This window comes from Myotis daubentonii, chromosome 2 (genome assembly GCF_963259705.1).
Source record: "Myotis daubentonii chromosome 2, mMyoDau2.1, whole genome shotgun sequence".
Lineage (NCBI taxonomy): Eukaryota > Metazoa > Chordata > Mammalia > Chiroptera > Vespertilionidae > Myotis > Myotis daubentonii.
The window spans coordinates 86609246-86624388 of NC_081841.1; positions in this window are offsets into that span (position 1 = coordinate 86609246).

Sequence of the window (15143 nt, forward strand, 5' to 3'; positions counted from 1 at the left end):
CCCCAGTTCCCTCTCTGCCAGCAGCCCTGCTCCCACCACTGCCACTCCCATGTGCTGACAGCACTGGCCCACTCACAGCATGGAACAATTGGGGTCAGCACCAGCAGAGGGTGTAAGTGGAGCCGGCACCAATAGCAAGTGCGAGAATTTTGAGTAACCACCAGAGGCTCTCCCCAATGACAATGATCAGTGCCCCGCCTTGGTCTGGTTTTCCCTGTTCACCTGCTCCACTATCCCACCACGGCCAACACCTGCCATGTTCTGTGCGCACCCCCTGGTGGTCAGCACACGTCATAGCAACCGGTTGTTCTGTTATTCGGTTGTTCTGCTGTTTGGTCTATTTGCATATTATATATATCTAGATCTAGGTAGATACTACATACTACATTTTTTTCCTATACATACATCCCTATGATAAAGTTTAATTTGTAAACTAGGTAAAGTAAGAGATTAATAACAATAATGAACAATAAAATAGAATAATTTTGACCACTATACTGTAATGAAAATTATGTGATTATTGTCTCTCTCTGATAACTGGTCTGATGACATAATGACTGTTAAGTGACTAATGGGCAGCAGTGTGCACACTGTGGATATGCTGGACAAAGGGATGATTCACATCCTGGGCAAGATGAAACCAAATGGTGTGAGATTTCATCACACTACTCAGGACTGTGCATAATTAAAAACTTATGAACCATTTATTTCTGGAATTTTCCATTTAATATTTTCAGATTTTGGTTGACCATGGTAACTGATACCATGGAAAGTGAAACCACAGATAAGGGGTGAACTACTGCATTTATTAATTGCCTAAGAGACATTTACTAGACACCCAATAGGTAAAATCTACTGTGATGGGAAAAAAATCACTGTATGTCTTCAAGGAATGTATGAACTATAGACTTATAATTGTTTGCCCTTGCAACTATTGACTGGTCATTGAATTAAAGATTATTTGATTTAACTCTACTTCAGCTATGACAGATCAAAATAATGATCTGTATTATTTATAAACTAGAGGCTCAATGCATGAAATTCCTGCAAGGAGCTCGGCCCTCACAGCCACGGTGGCTTGCCTTGGCCCTCATAGCCCTGGCTTCGTCTGGAAGGTCATCTGGAAGGACATCTGGAAGGTCATTCAGTTGTCTGGTCTAATTAGCATATTACACTTTTATTGTTATAGATATTCTTTCCAACAGAAATATAATATGAGCCATATAGTTCATTTTATTTTATTATTTTATTTTTTAAAATATATTTTATTGATTTTTTACAGAGACGAAGGGAGAAGGATAGGCCGACGCTCTATCCACTGAGTCAAACCGGTTAGGGCCACATATTTCATTTTAAATCATGTAGTAGTAACATTTTAAAATGTAAAATTAATCAATTAAAATTAACTCAATGATGTTTTATTCAACTGAATATGTCCCAAATATTATCATTTAAATATATAATCAATATAAAAACATTAATGAGCTATTTTATTTTTGTTGTACTATGTCTGAAATTCAGTATTTTGCACTTGTACATTTCAATTCATATTAGCTACATTTCAAGTGTTTAGCAGCTACATAATGGCTAGCATATTTTAATAACTGAGGTTAAAAGAAATGAATTGTTAAATATTTGTAACGTTTCTAACACAGGTAGGAAGAAAATAGAGTGATCAGGACAATGGGTTATTAAAGTCAGAGAAGTTTATACATTAAACATCTAAACAAACTTGAGAACAATAATAACAAAAGTAAAGACTGTATAAAATTCAAGTTCAGGTTCACAAGTAAACAGAGATCCCTTTAAGGAACTGTCATAAATTATTTTTCTCCTATTTATATGGGACTACATTTGTTTTTAATTTACGTCAATGCGTTTTAAATTGTCTTGTTTACAGAGTGGAGAGTTCTTAATATAATAAGCCACCACAATAGCAAATGCAATGACTTTTTGACCTTGCAAAAAGGAAATCCTATACTATATGAGGCTGCTGGACTTCAGGGTGGGGCCCTGTTATTCTGCAGAACAAGCCAGTCAAATTAATAAAGGTTTAATTCAGAGCCAAAACAAAAATAACTATGGCTTGTGTTGAACTTCGTGTGTGCTGAGAATGGAGCACACATTTGATCAAATCACAAACTACATGTGTTGAGCACTTGGGTTATTCAATAGCACTTCGCTATTCCCTGAGATTAGTAGTTTCATAAACCAGTATCTAATCCACAACTAGTCAAATTATTCCATGTATAGTGAAGGTGGGCAAGTGGGGGGGGGGATAGGGGACATCTATAATAGTGTCAACAATAAAAATTACATATATATATATATGTAATATATATCCCTAACAAAAATGTTTTCCAGAATCTTCTTGATTTTTAAAAATATATATTTTGTTGATTTTTTTAGAGAGAGAGGAAGGGAGAGGGGTAGAGATACAAACATAAATGAGAAAAAACATCATCCATCTATCAGCTGCCTTCTGCACGCTTCCCACAGGGGGATGAGCCCACAACCCTGGCATGTGCCCCGACTGGCCTCTTAGTTCCTGGCTCCATGCTCAACCGCTAAGCTACATTGGCCGGGCTCTTGTCAATTTTGGGGGTAGAAGTCAAGAATAGATCAGGTCTTTTTGTCACAATGAGCACATCAGCCTTTAATGAATGCAGATTGTTAGGAAACGAAGACATGGTGATAAAGAAAAGGTAATTCTCTGATCTCTGTGCTGTGAACTTTCAGGCAAAGCCAGACTGGTAACAAAAGATATGAGAAAGTACCAGGATGTGTGATAGAGGGGTAGCACCCAGAGACATTGATTTATGTGAGCCGTGCAACAAAGGAAGATTTAAATTAAGATTATTTGAGCTTTGGATCAAAACTCACAGAGTACCCTTGGGCATTCATATTCACATCTTAAAGCCAGTGCTTTCATGCTCAAAATACTGTTCTCATTACTTGGTTATTATTATTCCAAACTTCATGCATTCGGTGTAAGAGCTAATCTTCAATCTTATAAAAACAAAGCAAAACAAAACACAGTGCCCAAACTACATCTAGGTAGATTGAAACGCAGCCTCAAATTTCATTTGCCAACCTTCCTTCTGGGGCTAGCTGGCTCATAGATTCAAGAATGACCCTTGGAGATCAAAGGTTCCAATTCATTCTCACAGTAACTCATAGTCTGTGATAGGATCTTGGTGCAACGTTGCCAAATTATTTGTTCTGAAAAGAGCTGACTGTGAGATAATCACCAGCATCACCCATATGGTCTCCGCAGAGCCCGAAATGAATGCCAAACACAGGTTATGTGCTGAGCAGGCACAAGATAAAACCATCATCTCCTCCATGCAGTAGCTTCCCAGGCTCCTATGACACATTAGCAGTGTTTGAATTTTGTCAGTAGTGATGTGTGGGGGGAAAAAAGCACATAGAACTTGGCACAGTACTTGGTGTCCTTTCAAGTTCCATGCTGCACGCCACTTGCAAAGTGAGCCCAGCCTTACGTGTGCCTTTCAGCCCCTCTCACTAATTATCCCTTAAGCTTATTTCCCAAACGACTTCTCATTTCCATAACCTATTTTACTTTTCACCTTTCTACCTCTCTGCTCTAGTTTTTAATTTTTTTTTCCTTTCCTAATCTCTAATGCAAAAGTACATTATGTCCCTAGATAACACATTTTTTATATGCAGGTTAATATTATTAGACTAAAACGTTTCTCTCTACCACCATTGGTCCCTGAAGCAATCCTGAAATAGCAATCCATTTAAAGCAGAACTCCAATCTAGATGCAAGCCCACATATCCCTCAGCTATAAAAGGGGTACAAATTTTGTTGTATTTTCTATTCATGTTATTCATTCAGAGGCTATGGAGCCCTTGCTTGAATTTGTAATGTCAGAAAATATGAAACCAAAAAAGTAATCTCTTCCTTTACATTCATGGTATATTAAATTCATGGTAAGTACATGAGGAAGGTTACAGCCCTGAACAGGGTGTCTTATTCTCAGGTACAAGCTTCCAACTTAATATTGGCTGTGGGATCATAAGCCATTTTTTCAACTTCTCTAAGCCTTTGTTTCCTCATCTGTAAAGTGGGAATAATAAAGTACATGCTTACTGTCACCTGGAGAGTAAATAAAATAGAGCACAGTTCCTCACACATGAGGAGGAGTCAATAAATTGTGTTATTATCATCATCATTATTATCATGAATAGTACATTATTAGCATTAGCATAACAAGGTCTTCACCAATTGGAGAACAAATCTCCATGGAGCCTATTCAATGTCCAAAACACAAATTGAAAAAGGCCGTGTCTGGGGGCCGGGAGACAGAAGTCTGTGCTTCAGGCCTTCCTATTTTGAATAGGAAACACAGGCTTGATTCTGTGTCTTTATTTATCCGTCTATCACATTAAATTTTGTGGATGAATCTCTTAATTGTATTTTCATTGTCTCCTCCATTTTCTTCTCTTGATTCTTATATGTTGGAAAAACTGAGTCATTTCATCTTTAAAGAAACAACTTCAGAGAAATGACTTCCCCTCAGTCTAAATTTTGCTAATGCATCACCATGGTGTAGTTGATAGATTCCCATGTCCTCTGTTTTTCCTGTCAAGTTATTAGATCTAAGGCTTGATCAGATTCAAATTTAATTTTTCCCAAGATTTCTCTATGAATGATGTGTTGTTCCATCAGAAGGCACACCACTGTCTCTCTATCAATGTTATAAGCTGCTACTGGTGCTCAGTGTCCTGATCTCTAATGGGGATTGATGGGAGCAAAGGACAGTGAAAAGATAATACTGTAATTCTACTATTTCTTCATTTATTTCCTAGACTATTTCTATAAAAATATTCATCTACCTATTGGTTACTAAAGGTATAGTATAGGAAAGGCATGATAATTGCTTAATCCCTTCCTCCTCTCCTTTTTTTTTTTTACCAGTTTTAAAAATAATGAGTTCGTTCTCTAGTATTTTGGAACCAATACATTTTCCTAGTGGTGATATTTTGGTATTATTAAGAACCCATTTATTTAAACATATTTGTATTAAAATTGTTGAAGTTTGCATCCTTATTGATGATCAAATTGTTTCATCTTTTTGTGATAAAGTTAACTTTATGGTAATATATGGATACTTGCCCAATAGCTGAAAGAATAATTTTGCCCATAAAATAGGTGAGAAATTTTGTCTTGATGTGTTTGGATTTACATTTCTGTTATCATGAGCAAGTTTAGCCATCATTCCATATGTTTAAAACCACTTGAATTTCTTTTGAACTACCCATTTTCCCAGATCATTGTTTTATAGAATTATTGGTCCTTTTCTTCTCTAGTTATTTAAATATTAGGGATTTTTGTGAAATAATCTAAAAATATTTTCTCAGTTTGTCATTTTTATTGTGTCTTAAAAATTTTCATATATATATAGACATACATATATACATATATGTGTATGGACACACACACACCTACCTTCATCCACCTTTATTGTTTTTAGATTTAGAGTCATATTTAGGAAAGTTTTACCCACTTATACTTATAGAGGAATTCACCCATATTTCCTCCAGTACTTGTATGGTTTCATAATTTTAAATTTAAATCTCTTATACATGGGAAATTTATCATTGTACATGGTGTGAGGAATAAATCCTACTTTATCCTTTTCCATAAACTATCATGACATCATTTATTTCACAAATTTATCTTTCTATCTATTTGAAATGCCATCTGTGATAAATAGAATAATACCTGCTCTCCCACAAAGATGTACATGTTCTAATCCAGTGATGACGAACCTATGACACACGTGTCAGAGGTGACAAGCGAACTCATTTTTTGGTTGATTTTTCTTTGTTAAATGGCATTTAAATATATAAAACAAATATCAAAAATATGTCTTTGTTTTACTATGATTGCAAATATCAAAAAATTTCTATATGTGACACGGCACCAGAGTTAAGGTTTTTCAAAATGCTGACATGCCAGGCTCAAAAGGTTTGCCATCACTGATCTAATCCCTGGAACTAGAAATATGTTGACATGTCAAGAGGGAATTAAGGTAGCAGGTAGAATTAAGCTTGCTAATTAGCTAAACAAAATGAGAAGATTACTTTTATCCAGCTGGGCTCAATGCAATCACAGGATCCTTTAAAATGAACAAGGAAGACAGAAGAGGGAGTCTGAGTCAGAGGAAGATTTGAAAACTGCTAGCTTTGAAGGTAAGGAAAGGAGTCATGAGCCACAAGACATGAAAAAAATGCATGCTGAAGCCCTGGCTGGGTGGCTCTGTTGGAGCGTTGTCCTGCATACAAAGGTTGCAGGTTCAAACCCCACAGTGTACCGGTATGGGAGGCAACTGATGGATGTTTCTCTTCTCTCTCTCTCTCTCTCTCTTTCTCTCTCTCTCTCTCTCTCTCTCCCCTCTCAAATTCAATAAAAATATATCCTCAGATGAGGATTTTAAAAAATAAAAATAAATTTTTAAAAATGCATGCTGAACTAGAGAAAGAAAACAGATTCTCTTCTAGAACCTATAGGAGGAATGCACAGAAGCAATGCATCCCTGCTGACTCCTAGATTTTAAGCCACTGAGAACCATTTGAGATTTCTGTAGCTACAGAGCTATGAGTATACTCTTCTGTTGTTTTAGGTCACTAAGTATGTGATAATTTGTTACAGCAGCAATATGAAATTAGTACATCATAAGCTAAATTTAAGAATTAATTTGGATTTGTTTCTAGATTTTTCTATTCCAAGAGTCAGTCTGTTTCTCATGTGCCAATGTAACAATTTTAATTTTAGAGACTTTAAAGTAAGTTTGAGTACCTGCTTAAAATGCCATTTCCCTTTTTCTTTTCCAGGGTTTTCCTGGCTATTCTCACTTGCTTATTTTCCCAAGTGAAGTTTACAATCAATTTGTTTAACTCCAAGAAAAAAAAAATTGATGGTATTCTTAGTAGCAGTAGTCTTTTAACTTTTGGAACTCACATGTTTGCTTTGTGATGGAAGCTCAGTGATTCATGCAATGAAAGATGAGATAAGAGTAACTGGTTTAATATGCCAGGAGCTATAGCTGAAAAAATAAGAAAAGTTCTATCAACAATTACTTGAAATTCAGATGTGTAAACAAACTATTCCTTTATATTATCAAGGTCTTTTAAATGCCAAGTGAGAGAAACCATATTCAAACTAGCTTAAGAAGAAAAGGAATTAATTGACTCATATAATTAAAATCCCAAGCAAGGTTAGGTACAGGTATCCAGCTCTCACCTCTTTGTTCCTCACTGTTGTCCTCCTGCCCAGCACATGCATGTCACGCACTGTCTTTCTGTAACTACAGGCATGCATTTGACCAACTTAGAAACTCCTGAGGAGAAAGGGTTCCTCTTCTTCAATACTTGCAGCAAAAGTTGAAAAATTGAGTCTCATTAGTGTAGCTTTCTTTACATACTCACCCCTGAGTCAATCACTATAGCAGAGGAATAACATCCTCTGACTGAATAGTTGTGGGCCATGAAGCTACTGTTGAAGATGAGGATGGAGCCTGGTCCTCCTCACCACAAAGGAGAGGGATTCCGCAAAGGAAAAGGCAGAGCAACGTAAGCAGAAAAATAGATGTAGGACAAGCAAAAGCAACAAAGGACCATGTCAATGGATTTGTTTCATGTAAATAAATATAGCTTTAAAGTGTCACTGGGTGGTATGGGGTTAGGGAAAACGAGTAATTAAACTAGCTTAGGAGATGATCAACCATCAGCGTTTAGACTACAAAATATCAGTTCCGAATCTGAAAGACTTGTAGCCAGACTTGACAAACACTGATCTCCAGTCTTGCCAAGTACCAGCTGCAGAGAACCAGACCTTTCCAGAAGAGCTGAGCCTTTCCAGCTGTGTGTCTCCGCGCCAGGTTGGCTAGTCTACTAGATTCGTTGGAAAGAGATTCAACCCAGTGCAGTTAAAATACAAAATAACTTTGGAAGATTTGACCATAAATTTTATTGAGGAGAAGTCTATCTAATAAGGCAGTGCAAAAAGATTTCATATAGTTATACTTAAGAAGAATCCCAAAGACTAGTAATCTTCCTGAGTAAAGAAAACACAGGAAGTCTTTTCTGGAGGGGAGGGAACAAAGCAAAACAAACAAACAAACAAACAAAAACCTGGCAAGTGGAAAAAAGAAAAAATGTGGTATGCTTGAGGGGCTCCGAAAATCTGTGCTTATGCACGAGAGGTCAGGATTCAAGACTATTGAAGTGGCAGAGGATCTTTCATAATAGGCTAGGGTTTGTACCTGATTCTGAATTTTATCAAATGGTTTTATTATTTTATTGATTTAAAAAAAATTTAGAGAGAGAGAGGAAGGGAGAGAGAAACATAGATTGGTTGCCTCCCATACCTGCCCCAATCAGGGGTCAAACCCAAAATCTAGGTATGTGCCTTGATTGGAAATTGAACCCAAAACCTTTTGGTGTACAATATGATGCTCCAACCAACGGAGCCACCTGGCCAAGGCAATGAAAGAGGAGTGGAGTAATGATCAGATTTTGCTTTAGGAGGATAGCCATGTTGACTATGTAAAACTGGGTTAAGGAAGGATAAACAGATGAGCCATGAGACAATTACTGTGGTGGTTTTTAGCAACATAATGAGGACCAGAAGAATTGAGAAAGAGAAGAGATGAAGGATTAAGTCATTTTTTTTCCAAAAAGTTTTCCAAGAAACACTAATTCAGCTGGATATTAAAGCATTATCTGTAGACAAATAAATTGAGGTCACTTAGCTTACTGAAGAATTTTTTGAAACATTTAATATACTAATATGTAGGTTAAGCTATCCAGAAACCATTACTTTGCCAATTCCATTTGTGGGAAACTGTTTATTGCCTTCACTATCTGATAAGCGTAGACAGAGAACCCCCCCCCCCCCCCCCCCCCCCCCCCCCCCCGCCAAGGCTGGGTGCCTTTGAAGCCCTAGCAAAGGTCGGAGCTAGGCGCCACCTCTGTTTGTCCAGACAGTGGTAGCTGAAACTACTCCCCCATTTATTATTATGTAAATCCTTGCTGATGGGCTAGTCTGATTGTTACTAGGGGGTCACCTGCCTAAGGGCTATGCTATGGGTGCATCCCAGATCAATAAAAGCTTGGTGAGGCCTGAGAACGGAGGAAGTCCTTCAGGACTTGCCGCCTGGTCCCCCAATATTGCAAAATTATCTCGTGTCTTTTTCTCTCATTTGTTGTGCGGCTCCTCTTTCAGGTACCGAACCCTACTCCACGTGGAGGGAGTCTTACTCGACACCATTCATTGTAGTCATCATGGTAATCAAGTGTTTTTTAACCACTCTTTAGAAAATATTGGATTAGAGAATAAGAAAAGAGTAATAAAATATAAGATACATATGATAAGTAATATAAAAATACTAATATTAAAATAGGAGGTAATATAAATAGAACATTTAATTTTTAATCTATTAAATATAGATAAAATATATCAGTGTGGCCTTTTTCACCAAGTTGTTTGATGGGATAATCTATGGCAAATGTATCAAAGGGAGCCTAAGAGCCAGATCATAATAACTTGAAGTTGTAGCTCTTGTCAGAGTAATGCTGTAAAACATTTTTTTAAGGAAAACCATCTCTTTTTTTTGCCAGACCTCTTTTTATCCTTCTGGCAAAGGTGTCCTGATGCCTCACCAAAAGCTATTATTTTTAATAGCATTTACAATAGATTTTTAGAAAAAGAAATGTGATATGTAACCACAGCCTACCTCACCACTCCAAATAGGAAAATAAGACAGCTTATTTTGTACTTTCATGCCCTCAGTGGTAGCCAACATCCAAGAGGGGCCTCCTGACACTAATCCTTTAAGCTATAGCCAGTGAAGAACTGAAGCTTCATATCAATAGTCATGGAAGTGATCTTGGAAACAGAACTTCAAGTCTCAGTCAAGCTTTGAGTCTGCAGCCAAGGTTGATGTCTTGACGGCAGCCTTATAAGAGGCTTGGAGCTGGACCATCCAACTAAACTGATCCTGGATTCCTGAGCTTCCAAAGCTGTGTGAGATAATAAATACTTAGTATATAAGTGTCCTACTAAGCTTGGGGACAAGTTGTTACACATCAGTGGATTGTGGGGAAGCACGGGACTTGGTTGGAATGTCTGTAAGGAGGATTCTCCGAAAGGTCGGGGGTCTCTGGTGGGACCTTGCCGAAGGTGGCAGCCTCTACCTCGACTTTTCTAAACAAGTCTGAATCCCTGGGTGTTTACTTAGACATGTCCTTGCTTAAGGGACAGGACAGATGCATATACTTTCTCAAGGATGCTTACCCTGCTGATAGTATCTAATAGTTAATTTTAGTTCAAGCTGTTGTTCCAATAAAAGCCAAAGGAGCCAGGCAAATAGGACTACTTGGTGGTGATAGCCAAGTAGTCCCTTAGCCTCTCTTTCACAGAAACATGTGTCAGAGTAACCATTCATTCATCGTTCAGGGTCTGCCCGTCAGCCCCAGCAGTGGATAACTAAGATACCATCTATAATTATAAAAGTGTAATATGATAATTAGACTGGACAGCTGAATGAACTTCCGGATGTCATTCTGGACGTCCTTCCAGAAGAAGCCGCTATAACGAGGGCCAAGGCCGAGGCAGTTAGGGGTGATCAGGCAGTCAAGTGAGCAGTTAAAGGCAATCAGGCAGGCAGGCAAAGTGGTTAGAGGTGATCAGGCAGGCAGGCAGGTGAGCGATTAGAAGCCAGTGGTCCCAGATTGCAAGAGGGTGCAGGCCAAGCTGAGGGACCCCCTCTGCTGGTAAACGAATTTTGTGCACTTGGCCTCTAGTCTTATAATATTTTATCATGCAAGAACATTTCTCCTATGGTAGTCCATTTGGGTCTGGACCCTCTAGGAATGCCTTGGGCCCTGAAACTGCTCTTGCTCTTGCCAGTGACTATGACCAGTATTTCAAGGTGAGCAGATACTTTTCACTCTCTCTCTTCCTTGGTCTCTATATAATATGTAATAAAATTGATTATTATCTTTAATACACATTCTTTTTTGATCTCCTTGATATTATACTTTTCTGGTTTTCATTCTAACTCTCTGCTGATTTTTCACCATTTCCTTTGGAATAAAGCTGGTATCATGGAAACTTCAGGAGATAAGTATGGCAAGAGAGACAAAAGTCAGTTTATAAGTGATTTTTTAGATCAGACTGAAGACTTTATTCCTTTAGCTGTTCTTTGCATGTAAGTATTATTCTTGTTTCTGTTCTAAGTTCTTATCTTTTCTCACTCCAACCCTTCCCCCTTCCCCGAGTTATCTCAGCTACTCCCACTAGAATGCACCATTTGAGGGCCAAGATTTTTAGTCTGTTTCTCTGTTGAATCTCCAGTGTCTAAAAATTCACACAGTGGCACTCAAATACTTATTGAGTGAATTTATGGATCCACTTACCATCTATATGCTGATTACTCTCACATCTAACCTTCAGCTTAAAGCACTCATTGAGCTTCAGATCAATATATTCTGCTTACCACAATATACTTCCACTTGGATGATCAATAAAAACTAACAAAACCAAAAATAAACCCTTCATATCCCCACCCTCTTCTTCCTCCTCCTTCTCTCTTGTTCTCTTTTTCATCATCAACTTTCCACACAAGAAATTTGGCCATTATTGCTTCTTCCTTCTCCCTCATCTCCTACATCCAATTAATCACCAAACCTTATTGATTTGACTTCAAAAAATATCTTTCTTCTTCATATACATTCCTACTCCATTATGGTCATATTTTTCCTAGATGCTCATAGTAGTCTTCTACTACCTAACTACTTTGTATCCCTCCAGTCTATTCCCCACTCCACAGCTGAAATAACAGTATAAATGCAAATCTGATCATGCCGCTTTTCTACTTAAAAGCCATCAATGGATTTTTTCTATCAATCAGGATAGGATAGGCTACTGTTGCTGAATCAAAGCAAAAATCTCAGTGACATACAACAAAAGGTTTATCTTTCACCTTCGCCTAGATTAGCAGGTCTCCCAGGCAGCTCTCTTTATCCTCAATTGAGATTGGGTCAATCTCATATCTCTGCCATCATAGGGCTTCCATGTTCAATGCTGGGGGAAAGAGAGATAGATAGAATCCTTCAGTGATATTTATTACCTCTGTCCACGTATTTGTTAGTTTCCTCTTTCTATTATAAGAATCATAAGTGTAGTGGCTAAAAACAACACTAATTTGTTATATAGCTCTGGAGGTCAGAAGGCTCAAATGGGTCTTATTGGGCTAAAGTCTAGGTATTGGCTAGTTCCTTCCAAAGTGTCTTAGAAAGAATCCATTTCCTTGCCTTTTCTAATTTCGAGATGTTGCCTACATTCTTTGGCTGAGTGCCTAGTCTTCCATATTTAAAGTCAGCAATATAGCATCTTCAAATCTCTCTCTCTCTCTCTCTCTCTCTCTCTCTCTCTCTCTCTCTCTCTCTCCCTCTCTCTCCTCTTTCTTACTCCTTCCTCTCTGCTTCTTTCAACACATCTTTTTCTTATAAGGACCCTTACTAGTAAAATTACATTGGCCCATTGGATAATCCAGGATAACTACTACATCTCAAAATGCTTAACCACATCTGCAAAGTTACTTCAGCCATGTAAGGTAACATACTTAGAGGTTCTGGGGATTAGGACTTGGGAATTTTGGAAAGAGGAACATTATTTACCATAGTCCATATTGCTGTCTATGATCTATTGCCAGAAGTAGTCATATACATCCCCCCAGCTGCATGGGTTCTGAGAAGAATAGTCTTACATATTCCAGAAAGGAGACGAGAACCAGACATTGGTGAGCACTAGTATTGTCTACTCTAAACTCCCACTATATTAATAAAATCTAAACAGTTAACCTGGCTCACCAGGCTCTGCAGGTTCTACATCCTCCCCTACTACACACACACACACACACACACACACACACACACACACACACACACCTACCCACGTATACTCTATACTCTATAATTTCCCAAATGCACTGTTCTTCATCACCCCAGAATGTCCACACATGTCTTCCTCCTGGGACACTTTATAAATATCATCTAATTTTTACCTTTCCTTCAAATTTTTGGTCTAAATTTTTTCAGATTGTAATTGTACATATTTCATTATTTTTGTTTAATTATATATTTTTGTATTTAAAAAATATAAATCTCTTCTTATTTTGTATAGAAAAAATATTTCTGGAATCAGTGTTCTAAGATTAGCTTTGTATTTCAGACAAGTTTTTCACTAATATAAATGTTTCTTCACCAATAATAAGTTGAATTATCTCATGGTAGAACAGGCTGCCTAGCAAACTAAAAAAATTTCTATCCCTTTAAGTATACAACTCAGCATTGTCTCCTGTTCCATTTCTGTCAGTCCTTTTATGAAACTTGTAGTCACTGAGCTTCAAAATGTTGAGTCAACTTTACTATTCCCACTTTCTCATGCCCATCTCAGTCATCAGAGCTTTCTGTTGTCTCTTGCACTGTAAACTGGTGGCTCTTGTTTTAGCTGAGGTCTTATTACCTTTTAGTCTATGATAGTAATTTCCCAACTCCCCTTCCTACCCTTTCATTACCCCTTTTTACCCAATTTCTTCTGCACACAAATCCCACATAGTCATATTAACTTTAGTCAGTTCAACATTTGAGGCCATGCATGCTCTTGCCCCAGATAAATTACCCAGATTTAGCAAAAACAAGAGCTAACTTTGCAGAGCCTCTACACATGTCTATTCACTGGCCCTCGCCTGCACCCACCACTGCCACTATGCCACCTCAAATTTAATATATTAAATAAAAAATAGAGCACTCATTATGTAAATGAAACTTCTAGATCAGACCCTTAGCAACTCCTTCACCAGATTTCTACCTTAAGCCCTTCTTCATGTAGAAATTCTTATATAAATGTTTTAGCTTATCTGGACATTTCAGGGTACACTGAGTTGAGTTCCCTTTTCCTCATACCTCGAATAAATTTTTTCACATTGATTGCACATGTAGTGATGTGGTTAAAAGCGTGGGTGCACTATTCACACACCTGGGATCAAAGGCCTGTTTTGCTATTTACTTGCTTTGTGGCCTTGAGCAAGTTAATTAACACCTTTACACCTCAGTTTCCTCATTTGTAAAAAGAGGATAATAATAAACCTAACATATACTTTTTGCAAGGATTAAATGAGAGAAATGTATGTGAATCATTAGTATAGGGGTGGGCAACCTTTTTGTGAGTGTGTGCCAAAACCAGCAAAATCTCTGACTCAAAATTCTTCTGCGTGCCAACCCTAATTTTTTTGAGAACATGTTACACCTACTTAATATCTCTTAAGGTGTGCGTATGTGAAGAACCTTGAAGAAATAATAAAATTCATTCAAGAGACAAAAACACAGTATATGTGATGAAAAAATACATTTATTTTTTAATGTATACATGTACACTGATAGTCCGACAGAAAACTTTATGACTCCGTTTGGTATTATCAGTGGGACTTTTGCTGCTGCATCACTGATGACAGAGATTTTACATCAGGTTTATATTTCGTGACCTTCAGAGATATGCACAAGCTACTACTTTGATCCGTCAGGCTACTTCTATTACGAGACTTAACAAAATTCATCACTGAGAACAAAGATTCACAAGCGTATGTGGATGAAAACATGGAGAGTAATGCTGTTGCAAAGTTTTTTAAACAGAAAAAATTTTCTGGAATGGCATTCCAAGTCCTCAATAGTTCGTTTTTGACACTATTGAAATTGCTCTTCCCCTCTCTCATCAATCCATGTCTATGGTCTTTAAGATAACTTGTTATGTAAAATTATTTATTTATCTAAGATGCACCTACACTGAATTTATCTGAAAAATAAAAAAGTTGATATTAAGAAAATAAATTGCAAATGGAAGATTATAAGAGAGGGTTTCGCGTGCCAGCAAAAGTTACTGGCAGGCCATGTTTGGCCCGCGTGCCAGGGGTTGCCCACCCTTGTATTAGTAGATGGGTTATTACTAAGAATGGCTAATTTCATTGCTCATTATTATAAGGAATTTTCTTCTTCCTTATCTGTTCTAAAACTGAACCTTTTAAAAACTCTTTCTTATATTTTTTAAAAAT